At 46.7% G+C, this 21,337-nt stretch overlaps 1 protein-coding gene across 2 annotated transcripts in view; it reads left to right on the forward strand.

The window, feature by feature from the left end:
- VCPKMT (valosin containing protein lysine methyltransferase) overlaps positions 1 to 21,337 on the forward strand; it is a 72,078-nt gene that overhangs the window by 44,436 nt on the left and 6,305 nt on the right. Inside the window, exon 7 of one of the 2 annotated variants that reach the window (XR_010122113.1) lies at positions 2,361 to 2,498. The gene's annotated coding sequence lies outside the window, so the exon portion shown is untranslated. Of the gene's footprint in view, positions 1 to 2,360; positions 4,992 to 21,337 lie in introns of those variants that run through there. The other variant, XR_010122114.1, reaches the window with a different exon arrangement.

Below are 21,337 nucleotides of genomic sequence, written 5' to 3' on the forward strand. Positions count from 1 at the left end.
TTCCTGAATACAGCACACTGATAGGTCTTGACTCTATCCAATTTGCCAGTCTGTGTCTTTTAATTGGAGCATTTAGCCCATTTACATTTAAGGTTAATATTATTATGTGTTAATTTGATCCTGTCGTTGTGATGTTAGCTGGTTATTTTGCTTGTTAGTTGATGCAGTTTTTTCCTAGCATCGATGGTCTTTACAACTTGGCATGTTTTTGCAGTGGCTGGTACCAGTTTTTCCTTTCCATGTTTAGTGCTTCCTTCAGGAGCTCTTTTAGGGCAGGCCTGGTGGTGACAAAATCTCTCAGCATTTGTTTGTCTGTAAAGTATTTTATTTCTCCTTCACTTATGAAGCTTAGTTTGGCTGGATATGAAATTCTGGGTTGAAAATTCTTTTCTTTAAGAATGTTGAATAGGCCGGGTGTGGTGGCTCACGCCTGTAATTCCAGCACTTTGGGAGGCCGAGGTGGGTGGATCACAAGGTCAGGAGATCAAGACCATCCTGGCTAACACGGTGAAACCCCGTCTCTACTAAAAATACAAAAAATTAGCTGGGCGTGGTGGCGGGCGCCCGTAGTCCCAGCTACTCGGAAGGCTGAGGCAGGAGAATGGCGTGAACCGGGGAGGTGGAGGTTGCAGTGAGCCGAGATTGCGCCATCGCACTCCAGCCTGGGCGACAGAGCGAGACTCCGTCTCAAAAAAAAAAAAAAAAAAAAAAAAAGAATGTTGAATATTGGCTCCCACTCTCATCTGGCTTGTAGAGTTTCTGCCAAGAGATCCGGTGTTAGTCCGATGGGCTTCCCTTTGTGGGTAACCCGACCTTTCTCTCTGGCTGCCCTTAACATTTTTTCCTTCATTTCAACCTTAGTGAATCTCACAATTATGTGTCTTGGAGTTGCTCTCCTCAAGGAGTATCTTTGTGGCATTCTCTGTATTCCCTGAATTTGAATGTTGGCCTGCCTTGCTAGGTTGGGAAAGCTCTCGTGGATAATATCCTGCAGAGTGTTTTCCAACTGGGTTCCATTCTCCCCATCACTTTCAGGTATACCAATCAGACATAGATTTGGTCTTTTCACATAGTCGCATATTTCTTGGAGGCTTTGTTCATTTCTTTTTATTCCTTTTTCTCTAAACTTCTCTTCTCGCTTCATTTCATTCATTTGATCTTCAATCACTGATACCGTTTCTTCCAGTTGATCAAATCGGCTACTGAAGCTTGTGCATTCGTGATGTAGTTCTCGTGCCATGGTTTTCAGCTCCATCAGTCATTTAAGGCCTTCTCTACATTGGTTATTCTAGTTAGCCATTTGTCTAATCTTTTTTCAAGGTTTTTAACTTCTTTGCGATGGGTTCGAACTTCCTCCTTTAGCTCAGAGAGGTTTGATTGTCTGAAGCCTTCTTCTCTCAACTTGTCAAAGTCATTCTCCATCCAGCTTTGTTCCGTTGCTGGTGAGGAGCTGTGTTCCTTTGGAGGAGGAGAGGCGCTCTGATTTTTAGAATTTTCAGTTTTTCTGCTCTGTTTTTTCCCCCATCTTTGTGGTTTTATCTACCTTTGGTCTTTGATGATGGTGACGTACAGATGGGGTTTTGGTGTGGATGTCCTTTCTGTTTGTTAGTTTTCCTTCTAACAGTCAGGACCCTCAGCTGCAGGTCTGTTGGAATTTGCTGGAGGTCCACTCCAGACCCTGTTTGCCTGGGTATCAGCAGCGGAGGCTGCAGAACAGCAAATATTGCTGAATAGCAAATGTTACTGTCTGATCGTTCCTCTGGAAGTTTCATCTCAGAGGGGTACCTGGCCGTGTAAGGTGTCAGTCTGCCCCTCCTTGGGGATGCCTCCCAGTTAGGCTACTCAGGGGTCAGGGACCCGCTTGAGGAGGCAGTCTATCCTTTCTCAGATCTCAAACTCCGTGCTGGGAGAGCCACTACTCTCTTCAAAGCTCAGTTGGAAATGCAGAAATCACCCGTCTTCTGCGTCTCTCATGGTGGGAGCTGTAGACTGGAGCCATTCCTATTCAGCCATCTTGGAACCGCCCCCTCTCTGAGAAGAAATTTTCAGTGCTGAGTCTAACCATCCTTGTTATCTAACTAGAGTTTTATATAACTGACATACAGCTTTGTTGTGTGCTATGACAGGTAAATCAGATGATAAATATATTAAACAAATGGACACATTTGTCAAAATATTTTGAATTGCTTAATGGGAAAGAGTGTGAGAGCCTGATGAATCTCTGGCAATGACACTCTTGTGGCAGAGAAGAATCGGGTGTGGTTTTCATGTCTGGTAACTTGCAAATGGTCACTTGTGCAAGATATTTACCATATTTCACTGGGACCTCCTAACATCATCCTCTTTTGATCTAAACCCAGGTTGGTAAAGAAAATGCGTATGATATGAACTCGTACACCTCCCTGAATGCTACATCAGAGAAGCATATAGAATTCAACTCTATAAAATCCACCTTCCCCTCTGAAGTGTACATCTCTAGATGTGTGTTCCTGAATCAGGTTAGTCTAAACTTACTTGACTTTCTTCATTGAAGCCACCTGAGAATTCAGTAATTCCTTTGCATTTGTGGCCTTTAAAGATTCCCACCTCAGCTGGAGGGTTTAGTGTGTAGATCATTAACACCTGAGACTTTTGGGCCCCACCTGAAGTTGTACAGTGGTAAAGAAACACAACTGGCTGCAAACGTATCAGCCTGAGCTTTTAGATTAAAGCTGTTAGCCACAGCAAGCTTTGTAGATTAGCTGTGAACTCCATGTGAGTTCTGTCCTCATCCATCATTACCAAGGATGGTAAAAAGTCAACTATCTTATAAACCTAGCCTGTATCTGGTATGACTTTACTGCTCCCCATCCTAACAAGGCACAGACGAGTAGGTGACACCTAGCCTAATGAAAAATCATTTTTAGATGCTAGAGAATAAATTTCCTGCTGAGTTAGGCCCAGATCATTCTATTAACAAAACGTGCTGAAATATGAAAAAGTAGACAGCAGCAGGGCACAGGCAAATTGGAGCAGAAAAGAGTAGACAAAGAGACTAGCAGGCAAGCTGTTACAGCAATTCAGGAAGAAGACGGTGAAGGCCTAGACTAAGGTAGTCCTAGCAAAAGCAGAAGGGAAGTAGCCAATTTGAAGAGCCCGGCGCAGTGGCTCATGCCTGTAATCCCAGCAGTTTGGGAGGCTGAGGCAGGTGGATCACTTGAGGTCAGGAGTTCAAAACCAGCCTGGCTAACATGGTGAAACCCTGACTCTACTAAAAATACAAAAAAATAAAAAAATAAGTAGCCGGGCATGGTGGTGCACACCTATAATCCCAGCTACTCGAGAGGCTGAGAGGCAGGAGAATCACTTGAACCTGGGAGGCGGAGGTTTCAGTGAGCCAAGATTGCGCCACTGGACTCCAGCCTGGGCAACAGAGTGAGTGAGACTCCGTCTCAAAACAAAAAAGAGAAGTAGCAAATTTGGGAGCCACCAAAGGAAGGCTAAACCAGGATGAAGGTAAGAGTGTAGTGCGAAGAGCTCAGGCTGGATTCTGACCTCTACCTCACAGCTGAGTGACCTCAAGGCCCTGAATCATTCATTCTGAGTCTCTGTTTTTCCACCTGTAAAATTAGGAGAGGGTGGGCCGTAAATCCATTGAGTATCCTTAGAAGAGAAAGGAGAGGGAAATTTGAGACACACGGTCATGTGACGATGGAGGCAGAGATTGAGGTGATGGGTCCATAAGCCAGGGGACACAAGGGTTGCCAGCAGCCGCTGGAGGCTGGAGGGAGGCATGGCAGGGACTCCCCCTCTGAGCCTTCAGAAGGAACCAACCCTGCCGACACCTTGATTTCAGACTTCTGTCCTCCGGAGCGGGGAAAGGATACACCTCTGTTGTTTTAAGGCACTGAGTTTGTGGTAATTTGTCACAGAAGCCCTAGGAAATGAACACACCATCAGGTTGGGAAGCCCTGGCAGTCCAGGGTCACCATGGCTGTTCACCCGCACCCGTCTGTCCTCAGGGACTGTGTTCTCCTGGAGGCATCCATGCTGGCTTTGGAAGCTCATGGTATAGTTACTCAGGGGCATCATCATGTTTTGATAATGCTGCTCTCCTTCTCAGAAGCTAGAGTGAGTTCCAGTTGATTCCAAATTACATTTAAACACTTTCTCATTTGCCTCAAGGTTTTTTTCTTGGGGAAAAGGCCTGAACACTCTCGTTCCCTGGGGCCATTAAATTTCACTTGTTTTATAATCAACATAGCAGTTATGTGGTAGTTGACAAAGCAAACCATGGCACACAATCTGTCTCTAGCTGTTGCTTAGAACGGTGAATCTCAAACTGGGCACACCAGAACCATGTAGAAGGCTTGTTAAAATACTGGCTCCCTTCCCTCTTCCCCTGCCCTCCCACCCTGTCTCTGATTCAGTAGGCCATGGATTTCTCATTTCTAACAAGCTCTCACATGGTGGGTGGCGCCATTGATACTGGCCCCTGCTACATTCAAAACCAGAAGGAGTCTCAAACTTTATGGCACATTAGGATTACATAGGGAGCTCCCAAACATTCCATGCCAACGTTGCACCCCATGCCTATTCAGTCAGAATCTCTGAGGGTGAAACTTAGGCATCAGTCATTTTTAAAACTCCTCACATGTTTTTTGTTTTGTTTTGTCTTTTGGGGGTGGATGGGGACAGGGTCTCACTCTGTTGCCCAGGCTGGAGTGCAGTGGCACAGTCTTGGCTCACTGCAGCCTTGACCTCCTGGGCTCAAGTGATCCTCCCACCTCAGTCTCCAAGTAGCTAGAACTACAGGCTTGCACTACCAGCTAATTTTATTTTATTCTATTTTTGTAGAGATGAGGTCTCACTATGCTGCCCAGGCTTGTCTTAAACTCCTGGGCTCAAGTGGTCCTCCCGTCTCGGTCTCTCAAAGTGTTGAGATGATGGGCATGAGCCACGGTGCCCGGCCATCAAATGATTTCAATAGCTGATAAAAAAAAAAAAAAACAGTGGCTTAGTGGCCCTCCCTTCCTCCTCTCAGCCAATCCCAGAGAAGCTGGAGGTCTGGGAGATGCTCTGGCTAGGCTTGGGGCCCATCTATCAAATCCAGGACTGGGGCCCAGCCTTGGAGTGGGGAAAGAAGACAGAACCAGGATTCCAGGGAGACAGCACCTTCCTGTGGCCACTGCCTACAGGTTCAGTCTGGGGGCCCAGCAAGAGAGGGATGCTAGAGCTTGGTCCAACGGCCTGGGTGCAACTCTCCCTGCTTTATGATTTTGATCTCTGTGGCTTCACTCCTCTTTGTTCTTTCCTTATCTATAAAATGGGGATAATAAAAATGCCTATCACAAAGCAAAGCTGTAAAAGATTAGAGAAAGAAATGTACTTAAAGTACCTTGCCCAGGTGGTTTAAAAGGGAGAGCTCAGCAAATGCTAATTTCCCTTTCTCACCTGCCCTCCATGTGTTTTCTCCTCCTCCCTTCTGAACTGAGCAGAAGAAAGAGAGACGGGCCCACTCATCCTTTGCTTTTAGTTTCACAGCCAGAGTTTGGGGCCTGACATCTTAGTCTTATTATCTTTCTTATTAAAAGAGATCTTTAGGACTACCTTTTTTTGGTTTGTTTATTATTCCGAGATTCCTTTAAAATACACATACGTATCCCTCCCTTGTAAGTGGAAGTGTACTTTATACCTTTTTCTCCAGTTTGCTTTTTTTCACCAATCTTTTTTTTTTTTCTTTTTTTTTTTTTGAGATGGAGTTTTGCTCTTATTGCCTAGGCTGGAGTGCAATGGGGCAACTTGGCTCACTGCAACCTCCACCTCCTGGGTTCAAGCGATTCTCCTGCCTCAGCCTCCCGAGTAGCTGGGATTACAGGTGCTCGCCACCACGCCTGGCTAATTTTTGTATTTTTGGTAGAGAGGGGGTTTCGCCATGTTGGTCAGGCTGGTCTCGAACTCCTGACCTCAGGTGATCCACCTGCTTCAGTTCTCCAAAGTGTTGGAATTACAGGTGTGAGCCACCGTGCCCAGCTTTTTCACCAATCTTGAGAGCTTGTTTGGAGGTTCTGGCAGGGGAGCACAGCTACTCATATACCTTTGACCAAAGAAGACCAGTCCTCCTCTATCAGGGATGGTCGTCCTCTTTGACTGAGAGCACAGCTTCAGGAGGGAGGCACATAGAGCAGTGAGGGAGGAAGGGGACACCTGCCTAGCCAGCCAGTTCAACCGAATCAACCCTGGCAATCAATGGAGTGACAGATACCACAGCCAGATCACCCTGCATCCATTTTCACAAATCTTGACAATTACTCCATGGCATGTTATGAAAATATTATTTTTGCTCCTTTGGAGAGCTGCACAGCCTTCCATTATGTGTGTGGATAGGCCATAATTTATTCAACTAGTTCCCTATCTTGGGTTGCTGCCAGTCCTTATTACAACAGTGCAATGATCACGTTTGTGTGTGTTTTTGTGTTTTTGCTAGCGTGTCTTTGGGAAGGACTCCTGGGCAGTCACTGCTGCTGCCCCATCTCAGCAAATGCTCGGTAAGCCCCTCAGGCTGGTTAAGAGACACCGAGTGCTAACCCTATCTTCCACAGCTTCTTTCCACACAGTTGACCAGGCTTTGCCCACAGAGGCAGCAATAAGAAGGTGGCCTCTACCTCACTGTGGTCCTCCGGATCTCATCCCAGTGCATCTTGTTGGGAGCACCTAATGCCTAAGCAGAATTCTAGCTGCAGAGGAATCTGGAAACAGGTTTTAGTGTTCTTGTCTCTGTCATACAGGAAGGCTCACAGTGGGTGGGAGTGCCAGGCACCACATCCAGCTCACCAACTTCATTCCTTTCCTTTACAAATGAGAACACTGAGTCATGGAAGGGTTTTATTTGCTCAAGATCACAGAACTGGTTCACGGCCAACAGCCCCAGCTTTCGTCCTTCACTGTCTATGCAGTTTGTCCCTGGTGAGTTAGACTTTCATTGACCAAACACCTTACAAAAACAGGAGCCATTCCATACACTGTGAGCTTTTCGTTTTCTCCATATGACAAAACACACCCCTTCAAAGCCTCCCTTTGGATGTATTATAATCATTGAGTAATGTTGTGGGCTGAACGCTGTCCTGCCTCCCCTTCCCCAATTCATATGTTGAGGTTCTAACCCCCGGTACCTCAGAGTGTGACCGTATGGGGAAATGGGGTCTTTACAGAAATAACCAAATTAAAATGAGGTCATCAGCGTGGGCCCTAATCCAATAGGACTGTTGCCCTTATAGGAAGAGGACACTGGAACACAAACAGTATGGAGGAAGATGACAAAAGGACACTGGAATAAGACGGTCATCTACAAACCTGGCAGACCAGGGACATGTCCTTCCCTCACAGCCCTCAGAAGAAACGAACCCCGCCAACACCTGGATCTCAGATTTCTAGCTTCTGAAACGAAAACATATATTTCCATTGTTTAAGCCACCCAGTCTGTGGTGCTTTGCTATGGGCCTGCTAGCAAACTAATACAGTAACTAAGATCTGGTAAGAAAGAAGAAACACGTATCCAGGAGACCAAAGTAGCCTACCTCTTTTATAAATTGCTGCGTTCAGTGTTTCTGTCCACATTCATTTCTGCAGCTGCCTCCCCTCTTGATGTTTCTGGCAGCAGACTCTGGTATCTTCCCCTAAGAGGGGCTGTCTTTCAGCAAATGCTTCCTGCATCTTGCATAGTTCAGAAGCCTCTGGAGTGGTGAAATGGCTGCAGCTTCCAATGGTGATAGCATCACCAGCCCTCACAGAAAGGCAATCTGAGCACCACAGAGCTTTTGCCTCATTGAGCACCCAGTGAGGATTGTCTCTCTCTTTTCAACCCTTCCTCTTGGGGAGCTGTGGCCATCTTACCCTAAATGTATTTTCCCCCATTTTCAGAGGAGGCAAATGTGGCATGCCAATGCATTTTTAATGACTGAGATCTGCATTTAAACATAATTTCCATCTTTGCTGGGTCATTATGTCGTTAAACCCCTTGATATTTTAATGATTTTTATGGTCCAGTGATGCATAGATTTGTTCAAGTTATTATTCTCTACACGCTCCATTGCTCATAAGATGCTCCAGCAAGAGCCCACCGAAGGCTCATTTAATACATGGCACTGTTCTTAATGTGTCCTTTCTCGGCAGCCCAACCCCGGCACTGGCAATGGTCACAGCAGAGCATATCACGCCAGGCTTTGGGTGTAAAGACAGAGAGTACAGTTCAAATGATGCCTGCAAATCCCTTCAGAAATTGCCGTGTTGGAGACCCTGACACCATTTCTCACCAAGCATAGGATGGGCTCGCTCTCCGGTGTGGAAGTAGAGTGTTGGCTCTTCAGTAAAGCCCCAGGGCAGGACTGGCCTGTGTCTAGGGGCCATGCTAGTATTACACAAAGGCTTGCTAGTGCTCACGTACGAGAATGAGGCAGGAACCAACATCTATTGAGAACAGCAGATTCATATCCCCTCATTGAGTGAAATGGACAGAATTGCCTACACTATTTAAATGTTCTCTCTCTCTCTCTCTCTCAGTTCAGCCTTGCTAAACACATAGCAGTGTACGGCATGGCTGGATATAATACGGCAGACACAGACAGGACTGGACTGCGGTCCAGGATACCCAGGTTTCAAAGTCACAAGCCTTTCAGAGATTGCTAATGCAAAGGGACTTAAGAGGCAGTAGACTTAAAGCAGGTAGAAGCCATTACCTTCTCTGGGCTTCAGTTTCCTCACCTGTAAGATGCATGCTTTTGAGTAGGATGATCCCAAGGCTCCCTTCTGCACCCCCTGACATTTGGTGAGTTCGCAGCAGAGAAAGACTGGCCACCTGGGACAGCCTCAATGACCCAGTGGCCTCCTAGAAAAGCACCAGCCCCCTCCTGTCTCCTCCTGGGAATGCCATAAGACAGAGTTTGGTAAGAGTAAGAACAAAGATGAGAAATGGCTTCTCTAGAGGACGTCTGGAAATCTATTCTACTTGCCTCCTGTGTCTCTTCAGTTGAGCAGATCTTAATCTAGCACCTGCTAAAGACAGAGTGCTGAGTTCTAACCCCTGGCACTTCAGAGTGTGACTGTGTGGGGAAATGGGGTCTTTACAGAGGTAATCAAATTAAGATGTCAGTAGGGTGGGCCCTAATCCAAGAGGACTGTCATCCTTATAGGAAGAGGAAAATGGGACACAAACAGTACAGAGGGAAGACAAGAAGAAGAAATTTCTTATCATTTAATAAAACAAACATATCAAGGTTGGAGTTTCACAATGTCAGGGACAGTTCTCAATGGGCTGTGTTTGTTAGGTACTGGAAAAGTAAAGAAGGTATATAAACTGTCCCCGACATTGTAGAACTCCCAGTCTTAGTATAAGTTTGAATGTTTTATTAAAATCGAGAAAACTGAGTGTTTAGTTTTGGTTGGGGGTGAAATCCATTGGGAGCAACTCTATGGCATATCAGGGCTTCTTTCTGAATGAATTTCTAGATTTACATCTCTTCGTGGCTGTGGTCATCATTAGTGCTCCTCACCAGATATTTCCAGTTCCCTTTCTACTGAGTAGATAGTAGATCCATTTGTCTTTGAGCCACTAAAATTAGGTGTGGCTATGTGGCTTGCTTTGCTGATGAAATGTGAACAGAAGTCATGGGTTTCGCTTTCAGGCAAAAGCCTGAGGAACCATCACATGCTCTCCCCATGGTTCCTTTTTGGTGCTACGGTAGTGAGTAATACTCCAGAAGGTGGAGGCTGGCTAGCCTGTGTCTCTGGATGAGGATGAAGTGGAGTAGAGACCTTGCTGATCCATGAGGGACATGGAAGATAAGCAAGAAATGAGCCTTTGTGGGTTTAAGCCGTGGAGGTTTACAAAACCTTTTATTATGGAAAATTTCAAATATGTATGTATATATACAATATAATATATTTATGCATATATATAATATCAAACCCGTTATACCCATTACTCAGCTTCAGCAATGATCAGTGCTCAAATATCAATGATCAATGCATAAAGCCTCTGTGATTTGGAAATTTTTTGTTGCTACAGCACAACCCAGACAGACCCCACCTAAAATGAGAAGAAAGACTGTGGTTTTATAGAAACACGAGATGAGTGACAAGGAGCTAAAGAGAGTGGCCACAAAATACTTGAGATTTGATTTGTATGCTCTATTTTTAAAAATGTGTATGCTTTTAGTAATTCAGGAGAGCTGAACATCTGCATGAATTAGTTGAAGTAAAAGTTGCTTGTCTTAGTCCATTTGGGTTGCTAGGACGGGAATCCACAGACTGGATTCCTTTATTTCCCACAGATCTGGAGGCTGGGAGGTCTGAGATCAAGGCGCTGGCAGATTTGGTGTCGGGTGAGAGCCGGCTTTCTGGTTCATAGAGAGTGCCTTCTCCCAGAGTCCTCTCGTGGCAGAAGGGGTTTCTTTCATAAGGGCCTTAATCCCCTCCATTAAAGGGCTTCAGGGCTCTGCCCCCAAGACCGAATCACCTCCCAAAGCCCCACCTCCAAACACTGTCACCCTGGGGGCTAGGATTTCCACCTGCGAATTTTACCTAGCATTGCTGGACACTCAGAGTGGGCCTGCTTTGTGGACTCCCGTCCCTTCGTCTCCACGTAAGGCCACCTCCTCCAGCTCACCCTCCAGCTCTCCTGGTAGCTGGCACTTAGCTTCTCATGAGCTCCGCGATGTGTTTTCTGTGGAGAGAGGTGGAAGCCCTGTGGCCTTGCGCAGGGACCTACCTCAGCTTTCCGGGCCCGGCTTTTCACATCTAGCCTCATGAAGGACATGTAGCTGCTGCCGACTTCAGGAGCAGCTCCAGAGAGTTAGGCCTGCTGAACGGTTAAGTCCTGTTCTCTCCACAGAGCCAGTTTGATGTGGTGCATTTTAAGTCACACGGGGACCTTGAGGCACATGTTTTGTTATCCCTTAGGTATACTTGTTGCAGTGATAGTTGTGTAGCAAAATATCCCAGCAAAACCTCCACTGGTGGCTGAGCCCACTGAGGACCTGTGTTTGCTGGGTTAACTTTCTCTCTGTGTAGTTCCTAAAGGACCGGAGCATGTTGCCCAGCTACCCATGCTTTTCCGCTAGTCTACTGGACTGCCACGGAGCTGGCACTGCTACTGTTATTCTGATTTTGTAGGGTATGTAATTGGGCAAGTCTCCCCTCTACTCTTCTTTGTAAAAGTTAATTATTTCTTCATTGAGTTTCTCAAAAAGAAATCCAGCTGGAATTTTGATTAGCATTGCATTAAATTTATAGGTTCATTGTTAATATAATTAGGTCTTTATAAATGTCATCCAAAATAAGTCATCTTACGTGAGGTCATCCTACCCAAAATGTGGAATGTACTCTATTTATTCAGATCACTTTATGTTTCCTTATTGGAATTTAAAACATGTTTTTAGAAGTTTTGTGTATTCTTGGCTATTACCTAGATATATTTTGTAATTCTTGCTGCTGTTGTAAATGGTATCTTTTTAATAATATTTTCCAGCAGTTACTGTGGGTGGACAGAGATGCTGTTGATTTTTGCAGGTAGATTTTGTGTCTGGTGAACTTGCTGAACCTTATGAGTTCTAATTGGTTTGAATCTGTTTTTTCTTTTTCTTTTTTTTTTTTTTTTTTTGAGACAGGGTCTCTGTCACCCAGGCTGTATGCAGTGGCACGATTTTGTCTCACTGCAACCTCTGCCTCCTGGGCTCAATTGATCCTCCCACTCAGCCTTTGGAGTAGCTGGAACCACAGGCATGTGCCATGGTGTCTGGCTAACTTTTTGTAGAGGTAGGGTTTTGCCATGTTGCCCAGGCTGGTCTTGAACTCCTGAGTTCAAAGCAATCTGCCCATATCGGCTTCCCACAGTGCTGGGATTACAGGCATGAGCCACTGCACTGGGCCTGAATCTGTTTATTTCTAAATTGACAGGTTATTTTGTTTTTTTACTGCTACAGTAAGAAGCACCCTCCCCCAACCCCAGTTAATCTCTGTGGTAGGTGGGGGTGGGGCTTAGGGGAAGGGTGACTCACTAGACGGAGTTGAAAATGCCTGGGTTTTTGTGACACTAACATCTGTGTCCTCCATAGATGGAGTTCACATCGTGGAGCTCATGAGAAGCTGAGTGCCAGCTACCACACACATTCAGACATTTGCTGTTGGGCTATGGGCCACGCTGATGGAGAAAAGGTGGCCTAAATTCTCTGGTAATGGGGGTGAGAGAGAGAGAGGGATGTGGCGATGAAAAGAAAGACAGAATAAGGAAAGGAATAGGGACTTCAGGGGACTTTGCCTGGGTTGGGGGTCAGGCCAGGGCCTGGGAGGTATGAGAGACAGAGGGTGATAAAAAGGCATCAGGTGTTAGAGAGCAGCTGGACCAGAAGACCCACCATCCGGCAGCAACACCCAAAGACCTTTGGTCATGTAATGTGAGGACAGGGAGGGAGGAGCTCTGGCACTGGAGATAGCCTTGGGCACCTGGCAATGCCCTCCCATCCCACCCACGCTGACTGGTTCACAGAGGCCTTGCCCCATGCCACCGCACTGCCTTGACACTGACACTCAGCACTGCCAGCCCAGGGACTTCTCAGGGTCCAAACCTCCTACATTCCCAGGGCTCCCAGAAATCAGAGCTGAACCCACAAGGCACACAGAGCTGGGCCTCCGAGCTGGCTCCCAAAAAGAAGTGTGTTGAGGGAAACATTCTCAGCAACATTGAGAATGTTTTCACTGGACCACTGTTTACCTTGTTTAACGAGAAGCTGTCGCTAAGCATTAAGGTTTCTTTGATTTGGAGACTTCTCTGTACACCAGAGAAACAGTGGCACAGGGCTGCCTCCTGCCCTGCACAGTGTCTTCCGGGGCTGCTGGCGGCAGGATGTGGCGGCCTGGTTCAACAGCTGTGATTAGTGACCCTGATTGTAGCTGCTGGCTGAGTGATTGTAAAATCAGGAAGTGAGGAGGGTTTTGTGTTCCCTCCCGGCCCCTCCTGCAGGAGCTCTGGATGGAAAGGTGAACATGCTAAGTGCAGTTGTGCTTTGCTGACGTCTGCTCCCGTTTTTGCCCCTTCACTGCTTTTAATGAATTCTGGGTTCAGGCACCCTGAGCCCTGAACCTATGGAATCTGTCCTGGGAGAATCTGTTTGTTTTATAGAGGTGGCGATGAGCAGAGGCATCCAGGCAGGTCTATGCATGTGGGAAAGCAGAGAGTTGCCCTGGATCCTACTTCAGGCCAGACCCTTCAGGTCTCCAGAGGAGACAGGCCTGGCACTGTCTATAAGCAACTCTCGAAGAAGCCAGACTTTTCCTGTAAACGTATAACCAAAAAAAAATAAGACTGTATTTTGGAGCAAAGAAGCCAGAAAAAGGGCTAATGGGGGATGAGAGTGTAAGTCTGGCCCAATGACCCAAATCCTGAGTTTGTGGAGATGTTGCCAGGGGCTGAACAGCCAGGCCCAGGCTGGCCCCAGGGAACGCCCAAAGCCCATGAGTGAGGCCTGCGTTTCGGGGTGTGCTCCTTGTTTCCTGTGCCGGCCTGTCTCCACATGCTGGGTGGTTGCGAAACAACGGCTTGCAGTGACTCAGCTTTATAAATAGGACATTTACAGTGAAAATTACAGGAAATTCCCAGAGTCTCCTGCCGGGGCTTATTTTAGGTGTGCGGCTTACACAAGTGAAACCCCAGCCACCCTCTTCCAGCCTCTGCTCCCCGCAGCATCCTTGGGTATCTGATTTGAGGCAATTCCTTCTGTTCTGTGACAGCAAACCACCCCAGGAGGTCTGAGAGAAATGAGGAAAGGAGACGTCCATCTCCAGCCCCATTCAGACACGCTCCTGGGAGAGAACAGCTCACATTTGGCTCACACTTCCCATGTGCCAAGCGCTCTGCTGTGTTACCTCAGTAACTTTCACTGACTCCCAAGGAAGTGATGGGGATGGGGAAACTGGAATTCAAACCCATCTCCAACTCCCTCCGGATCTCGAGAGATTAACCACAGACACAACTTTTCCTGAACACAGAACAAGAAGGCAAAAGAAAGCAGGGGTCCCTGTTTTCAGGAGAGGACAGGAGAAAGGTGCCAGTACACTGGCCTTTGGTTATATTTCCCTTTCCTTCTTCAGTAACACATTTCTTGGCAGGACATCTTTTCTGGAAAACCAGACTTGAGCTTGGAGTGGCTCAACAGCCCTTGCTGTAGCTAGGTTTGATGGAGAAGCTGAGAGAGCTGCCTGCACCCCGGTAGGAGGCTCTGTCATGGAGGGGCTCGGGCCATTGCAGGTTTAGGGCCTAAATGTTGTGCAAATATTTGTCCAACAACTCCCAGTGTGCCTTGGAACAAGCAGCAGGAGTGGCCCTGGCTGAGTCCCTGAAGAGAAATGTGGATGTGATGCCTTTGAATGGCTCCCAGCTTCTACTTCCTCATAATTTGCCAGGATCTCTGTTGCCAATGAGCCTGGTTACAAGGAGAGGGGGCTCCATGCTAGCCTGTCGGGCACGATGGAACCTTCTGCATTCTCCAGATGAAGCTGGCACACCCATGCCTTCATCAAGCAGCAGGCACTGCCAATGCGTTTTTGAGCTACAGAATTGTATTCCCAGCAATCTGTGAGATTCTCCCACTAGATCCTCTCAAAGCTTCTGAATTTATCGTGTTCAAAACAGAACACCCAAACTGGTTTGTCTTGTATTCTCTTTCAGTTAAGGCTGCCTTCCCTAGTCCCCCTAGTTAGAAACCATTGGATCATCCTTTAGCCCTCTGCTGCTCTGCCCTCTCCCTCCTGAGTCTGATTGATTCTCCCTCCCGAGTATGATTGATTCTCCCTCCTGGCTCTCCCCTCAGTGCCTGGAGTGCATGGGTCTGACCCAATGGGTGGTTGGCAGGGGTAGGAGTGGGAGTTGGGAGGGGCACATGACCCAAGCTGAGCTCATTAGATCCCAGGGTTTTTCTAGCTGCAGCAGGCTCTTTTCTCTCTAGATGCTTGCTGGAAGGCTAGGAATCCAGAGGGGCCTGTGGCCACGCATCTGCAGCCTGGCAAAGCCTGCCTGCAGCAGCGAGGGGACACAGTGCTGCAGGGAGAAGCCGTGATGAGTGTCAGAGGGAGACTTCCTGAGGGGACAGAGCTCCCAGTACAGCTGTCCCCAACCAGGTCCACCCACTGCCCCCATCCATCCTTCACAGGCCACCAGGATTCTTTTCTATGTTCTCCAACTTTTTGTTTTAAAAAAATCCAACTACAAAGAAGTTGACAGAATAATCCAGTGAATACCTACATACCCTTCACCTAGATTCACCAGTTACTAGCATTTAGTGACAGTTACATTCTCTTTTTCCCTATATATTCATGTATGTGTGTTTTTTCTGAACCATTTGAAAATAAGTTGCTGATGCCATGACACTTCTCCCCTACATATTTCTGCGTGTATTGCCTAAGAATGCAAACATTTTCCCCATAGTCACAATACCGTGATCACATTCAAGAAATTTAACAGGGCTGGGCGCTGTGGGTCGTGCCTATAATCCCAGCACTTTGGGAGGCCAAGGCGGGTGGATCACGAGGTCAGGAGCTCAAGACCATCCTGGCCAACGTGAAACCCCATCTCTACTAAAAATACAGAAAATTAGCCGGGTGTGGTGGCAGGCACCTGTAATCCCAGCTACTTTGGGAGGCTGAGGCAGGAGAATCGCTTGAAACCGGAAGGTGGAGGTTGCAGTGAGCCAAGATCACACCACTGCACTCCAGCCTGGTCAATAAGAGTGAAACTCTGTCTAAAAAAAAAAAAACATAAAAAAAAATATTAATGATATAATAATATTATCTAATATTAATATATATCCACATTCAATTTTCCCAAGTGGAATTTGTATATGGATATAAGATATTATTATAGTTTTTTTCCATTTTCAATTCAAGAGCCAATTATGGATAACAAATTGCATTTAGTTGTCATATCTCTCTAGCCCCCTGTAACCTAGAATTGTTTTCCTGTCCTTTTTTCTATTTCATGATATTAGCATTTTTTGTATCCTTCAATTTGGATTTGCTTTTTCCTCATGATTAGAGTCATGCTATGTATTTTTAACAGAGATAACACTGGATTCTTTTCAGTGTATCACATTAAGAGACACATGATGTCAGTTATTGGTGGTATTAAGTTTGATCACCTTGTTAAGGTGGTATCTGCCAGATCTTTTCATTGTAAAGGTACGATTTTCCCTTGATACGTGGAAATAATTATATATATATAAATATATATCTGTTCTTGTAAAGTGGAAATTAAATATATGTTCTTATGCTGGTTCCCTTGGCTCCAATTTCCACAGGTTAACATAAAGAAGGCCCAGTTGCACCTGCACACACAGTGGGTTGTGTTAGAGGGAAGGAATGCTGAGCTTAGAGAATCAGCATCTTTTATGATAGGCAATAAGTCTCTGACCTCTTCTGCAGAAGACATTATCTTTCTTATACTAGGCACTAAGCATGCCCATACTTTGCTCCAGAGGGAGTCTTGTCTTCCAAGGCTATTTGCTATTCAAATGCCTTTGGAAAGAGATTCCAGAGTAGAGGCAGTGAGTGCTCCTACTCATAAGACACCCACAAATGCTAGAGACCCATGGAGAACAGTCTCCCAACAGATCCTGAAAAATGATCTTTCTACAACACAATCCAGTCATGTTATTCCCCTGTTGTGGCTGGTGGCCTCCCAATTCCTAGTCTCTGCACCTTCAGTAGCAGATACCCCCACCTCCCCTGACCCATAGCTGTGCGCATGTCTTTCCAGAATTCGGTCTGCGTTTCCCATCTTCTGTCTCAGCAAGGTGTGGCCGTATGATTAAGTTCTGAGCAAGAGGTTTTAAGTATAAATAAGTGTGCACAACTTCTGTAACATACCATTAAATGATAGTGTGTCTTAAAGGATAGGGAGCATGCCTTTCTCCTTCTCTTTCCTTCTTTGTACAACATAAAGTAGCAACCTCTCTCCTCCAAGGCACTTGCTAATTCTCTGTCTGCCTTGTTTGTTTCCACAGCAGATAACACCATTTGACACACTATTTATTTTGCTTATTTTGTATATTGTCTATCTCTTCTCACTAGAATGTAAACTCCATGAACAGTGCTGGTACTAGCATTTTTGTATCTGTTGTTGAAATATTGAAACAGTTCTGCACCAGTGGGTGGCTGGTCACTCCCCAAGTCCCTGTGTGCTCCCCATGGCACCTCCCAGCTACCCAGTTGTCTTAGTCTTCTTGGGCTGCCATAATAAAATACCATTGACTGGGTGGCTTCAACAGCGGAAATGTATTTTCTCACAGTTCTGGGTCTAAGATCAGGGTGCGGGTCCAAGATCAGGGTCCGGTTCCTGGTGAGGTTTCTCTTCCTGGTTTGCAGACAGCTGCCTTCCTGCTAAGTGCTCATGTGGGGAAGGGAGAGAGAGAGTGCGCGTGCTCTCTGCTGTTCCTTCTTCGAAAGGACAGTAATCCCATCAAACCGAGGCCCCCCACCCTTGTGACCTCACCTAACTCATTACCTCCCAAAAAGCCCCATCTCCAAATACCATCGCCCTGAGGATTAGGACTTCAACATAAGAATTTTGGGAGAAACATAAACATTCAGTCAAGAACAATGAAACAGGCCTTGACTCAAATAGTAGGGGGCTCCCAGGACCCCACTTCTGCACGAAGGCCAGTGATGCCCTGATCAATCAGTATGCTATACCCCTGAGGTGTTCAACAAATGCTTGTTGCATGAACGCATGATAGAGGCTAGGATGGCGCCAAGCCATTCCATTGTCCCAAACTCAAGAAGAGCTGGAGTCAGGTTCTTCAGTGAGTAAAAATCAGGGAAATTACCAAGCAGCACTTCTCTGCTATTTTTAAACAAAGGACTTCTTTCCTCAAACCCTTCCTGTTCCTATCTCATCCCACCCCGGCAGAAGAGGAAATGACTGAGCAGAAACATAGAAGGGGAATCATTCTTTCCCCCTGAGACAAGCCATTGCCAGGCTCTTCCCTATATCAATTACAGGATCAGCAAGTGCAGGAGAAGCAACACTGCACGGGTGTGAGTGCCGGGACAGGAACATGCAGGCTACCGTCAGCTCAGAGCCACACACATCTTCTCACTGCCTGGTGTGAGTGCCAGACAGGAACACATGGGCCACTGGCCAGCTCAGAGCCACTCACATCTTCTCACTGCACGGGTGTGAGTGCTGGGATGGGAACATACGGGCCACCGTCAGCTCAGAGCCACTCACATCTTCTCACTGCACGGGTGTGAGTGCTGGGATGGGAACATACAGGCCACCGTCAGCTCAGAGCCACTCACATCTTCTCGCTGACCTCACCTCTCAGGAGTTCCATTCTGCACCAAGGCGATGGAGCAGTTTAAAAGCATGTATCTGTCACATTTTTAAATGTGCAAGCCTGGTGAACCAAGTGATTCCTCGTTCTGGGATCTACCTTTGAGAAATGCTCACACGCATGCTCAGGGAGGCATTGCTTCCAACAGCAAAAGCAGTTTAAATAATCTAGATGTCTAGCAGCAGGGAAACAGCTAATGGATGTATTGATAGAGAACACACTATGGGTGGGGAGACAGGAGGACTGAGAAGGAGAGAGAAGGAGAGGTTTTGGGGCTGAGAGCTTGGTGGGCACGGGCTGCCAGCTGTCCCAGCTTCTGGCAGGCTGCTTGCTGCAGACAAGTGGCCGTGCGGAAGTCATCACTCAACAGCATTCTTGCAGGCTTTGCTGATGCTGATGCACGTGCAGCATGGGAGGAGGTGCAGGCCTGGTTTGACCTAACCATGGGTCCGTCTTTAATCACTATTAAAAGCAGTCATTTCTGCCCTCCCTGGTGGCACTGGAGTGCTGAAAGTGTAATGGAAAGAAATTAAACTAAAAGTAATGTCTTAAACCTATTAATTTAGAATGGCCAAAAGGAAAAGAAGCCCACAGGAGAGAACTCTGCCTTTATTTCCCATTAAATGAGCCAAAGAAAACTCTCTCCTTCAAATGACTGAGCCGAGCCATTCTTCTAGCTCTCATTGTTCTCTGGTGTTTGCAAAGGGCACTATCTGGCTGCACGGCTGTGCCAAAGAGCTCTCAGGACAGTCGTTCAACTGAGGACAAACAGCATGGCGGACCCAGCTTTGCTCACAGTGTCTGCATGGAGTTAATAAGAACTCCAAGAAAAAATAAGTCTGGGCCGAGCGCAGTGGCTCATGCCTGAATTCCCAGCACTTTGGGAGGCCGAGGTAGGTGGATCATTTGAGGTCAGGAGTTCGAGACCAGCCTGGCCAACATGTTGAAACCCTGAATCTACTAAAAATACAAAAATTAGCTGGGCATGGTGGTGCACGCCTGTAATCCCAGCTACTCAGGAGGCTGAGGCAGGAGAATTGCTTGAACCCGGGAGGCAGAGGTTGCAGTGAGCTGAGATCCCACCACTGCACTCCAGCCTGCACTCCAGAGCAAGACTCTTGTCTCAAAAAAAAAAAAAAAAAAAAAAATGTCTGGGAAGCACTGGGTTAAAACAAGTAAAATACCGGCCAGGCACGGTGGCTCACACCTGTAATCCCAGCACTTTGGGAGGCCAGGGTGGGCAGATCACAAGGCCAGGAAATCGAGACCATCCTGGTTAACACAGTGAAACCCCGTCTCTACTAAAGAATTAAAAAAATTAGCTGGGCGTGGTGGCGGGTGCCTGTAGTCCCAGCTACTCAGGAGGCTGAGGCAGGAGAATTCCATGAACCCGGGAGGTGGAGCTTGCAGTGAGCTGAGATCACAGCACTGCACTCCAGCCTAGGTGACAGAGTGAGACTCTGTCTCAAAAAAAAAAAGAAGTAAAGTACCTTTCTTTACAATAGAGCCTTAAACATATTAATGTGCAATGCAAATCTTCAAGAAGGGTATGGAAAACCGTGTTGGTTTCCTGCTCAATATTCCCTGCCACATGCCTTTGCGATTTTGTTGGTTTATAGCACCTGTGTGTCTCATGGGCTCCTCCCTGGTCCCAGGACGAAATGTTCACAGGTCTGAGCCATTTTCCTTCAGCGACTGCTTTAGTTATGGCCATGTGCTGTGGTCCTGCATGTAACGAATGCAAAGACGATCAGCCCTGGGAACCTCTAGGAAGGATTTCTTGGCTCTTAAAATATGACACAGGATGAGTACTTGCCTCTTCCTGCCTTAGGACATTGTCATGTGAAAACATGGGCTTGGCACTACTGCAGTTCTGTTGGAATCATGAGGGAAAAGCCAAGAAAATAGAGAAACTGGTCTTGATCTTTGATGCTGTTAAGTTGCTGCATTAACCACCCCAGAATGGCCCTTTGGGTTTGTCACTTTGTAGTTTAGGCCTTAGGGTATCCTGTGATGTTCAGCTCATAGTATCCTGAAACCAAAGGACACATAAAGTGCTGACAGGGCCCAACCAATTCATCTGACCACAGAAGGTCCCCCCAGACTAGGCCTCTACTGAGAATGCCTTGGGAAAGGCTGACAGAGTGAGGAAGATGGAGGTGAAGGTCAGATGCTCCAGGCTCTACCCTAGGTTCTAAAAATCACGTGAGCACCTGGGCCTCATTTTCAACTCTGTGAAAAGAACACGTGAGCACCTGGGCCTCATTTTCAACTCTTAAAAGAACAGAAGTCAAGCATCTAATACTGTGCATGGCGCATGGTAGGTGTGTCATACATAAAGAGCTGTCATTCATCAAATGGAAGTGGGGAGGAGAGGAGTAGTCCAGTTTCCAAGTCTCATTTATGCCCGAGAGATCTTTGTAACTATTCCAAAAATAATATGTGTTCCTTGACCCCATACCCATTTATAGAACTCTCTCGCCTCATTTAGCAGGAAAAAAGAGAAAATAAAGATTCCATAGATGTCCTAGGCAAGCATGCTAACTTCCGCGCCCCAGTCCCTCACTCTTCTGCTAGAGTGAGCTGCGACCAACTCCCTGGATGGCCAGAGTACTTCTGTGCCTGCTAATGGCTCTGAAACACTCCTCAGTGAAAACGTCCACATGTACCAGATAACCAGTCTGCTGCAGAGGAGAAATCTCCACTCTAGGCACTCGTGGGGACGCCAAGAGGATTGAGTTCCTCCTCGTCCAGAGCTCTGGCTGAGACTCAGAGCAGCAGCCGGCAGACAACTGACCTGGGGCTTTGCTCGCTCTCTTTCTCTCTCTGTCTCTCTCTCGGTTTTGTTTATTGAGGGAAGCATTTAATTTGTAATCATTTATTTCATCCCCAGAAAAAGAATCCCAGGGTTTTCTCTCTTCTATGCCTTTCTCATGCTTCCTCGTGGTCCATGATGCCAGCTGCAGTCATCAGATCAA

This window comes from Symphalangus syndactylus, chromosome 8, assembly GCF_028878055.3.
Source record: "Symphalangus syndactylus isolate Jambi chromosome 8, NHGRI_mSymSyn1-v2.1_pri, whole genome shotgun sequence".
Classification (NCBI taxonomy): domain Eukaryota; kingdom Metazoa; phylum Chordata; class Mammalia; order Primates; family Hylobatidae; genus Symphalangus; species Symphalangus syndactylus.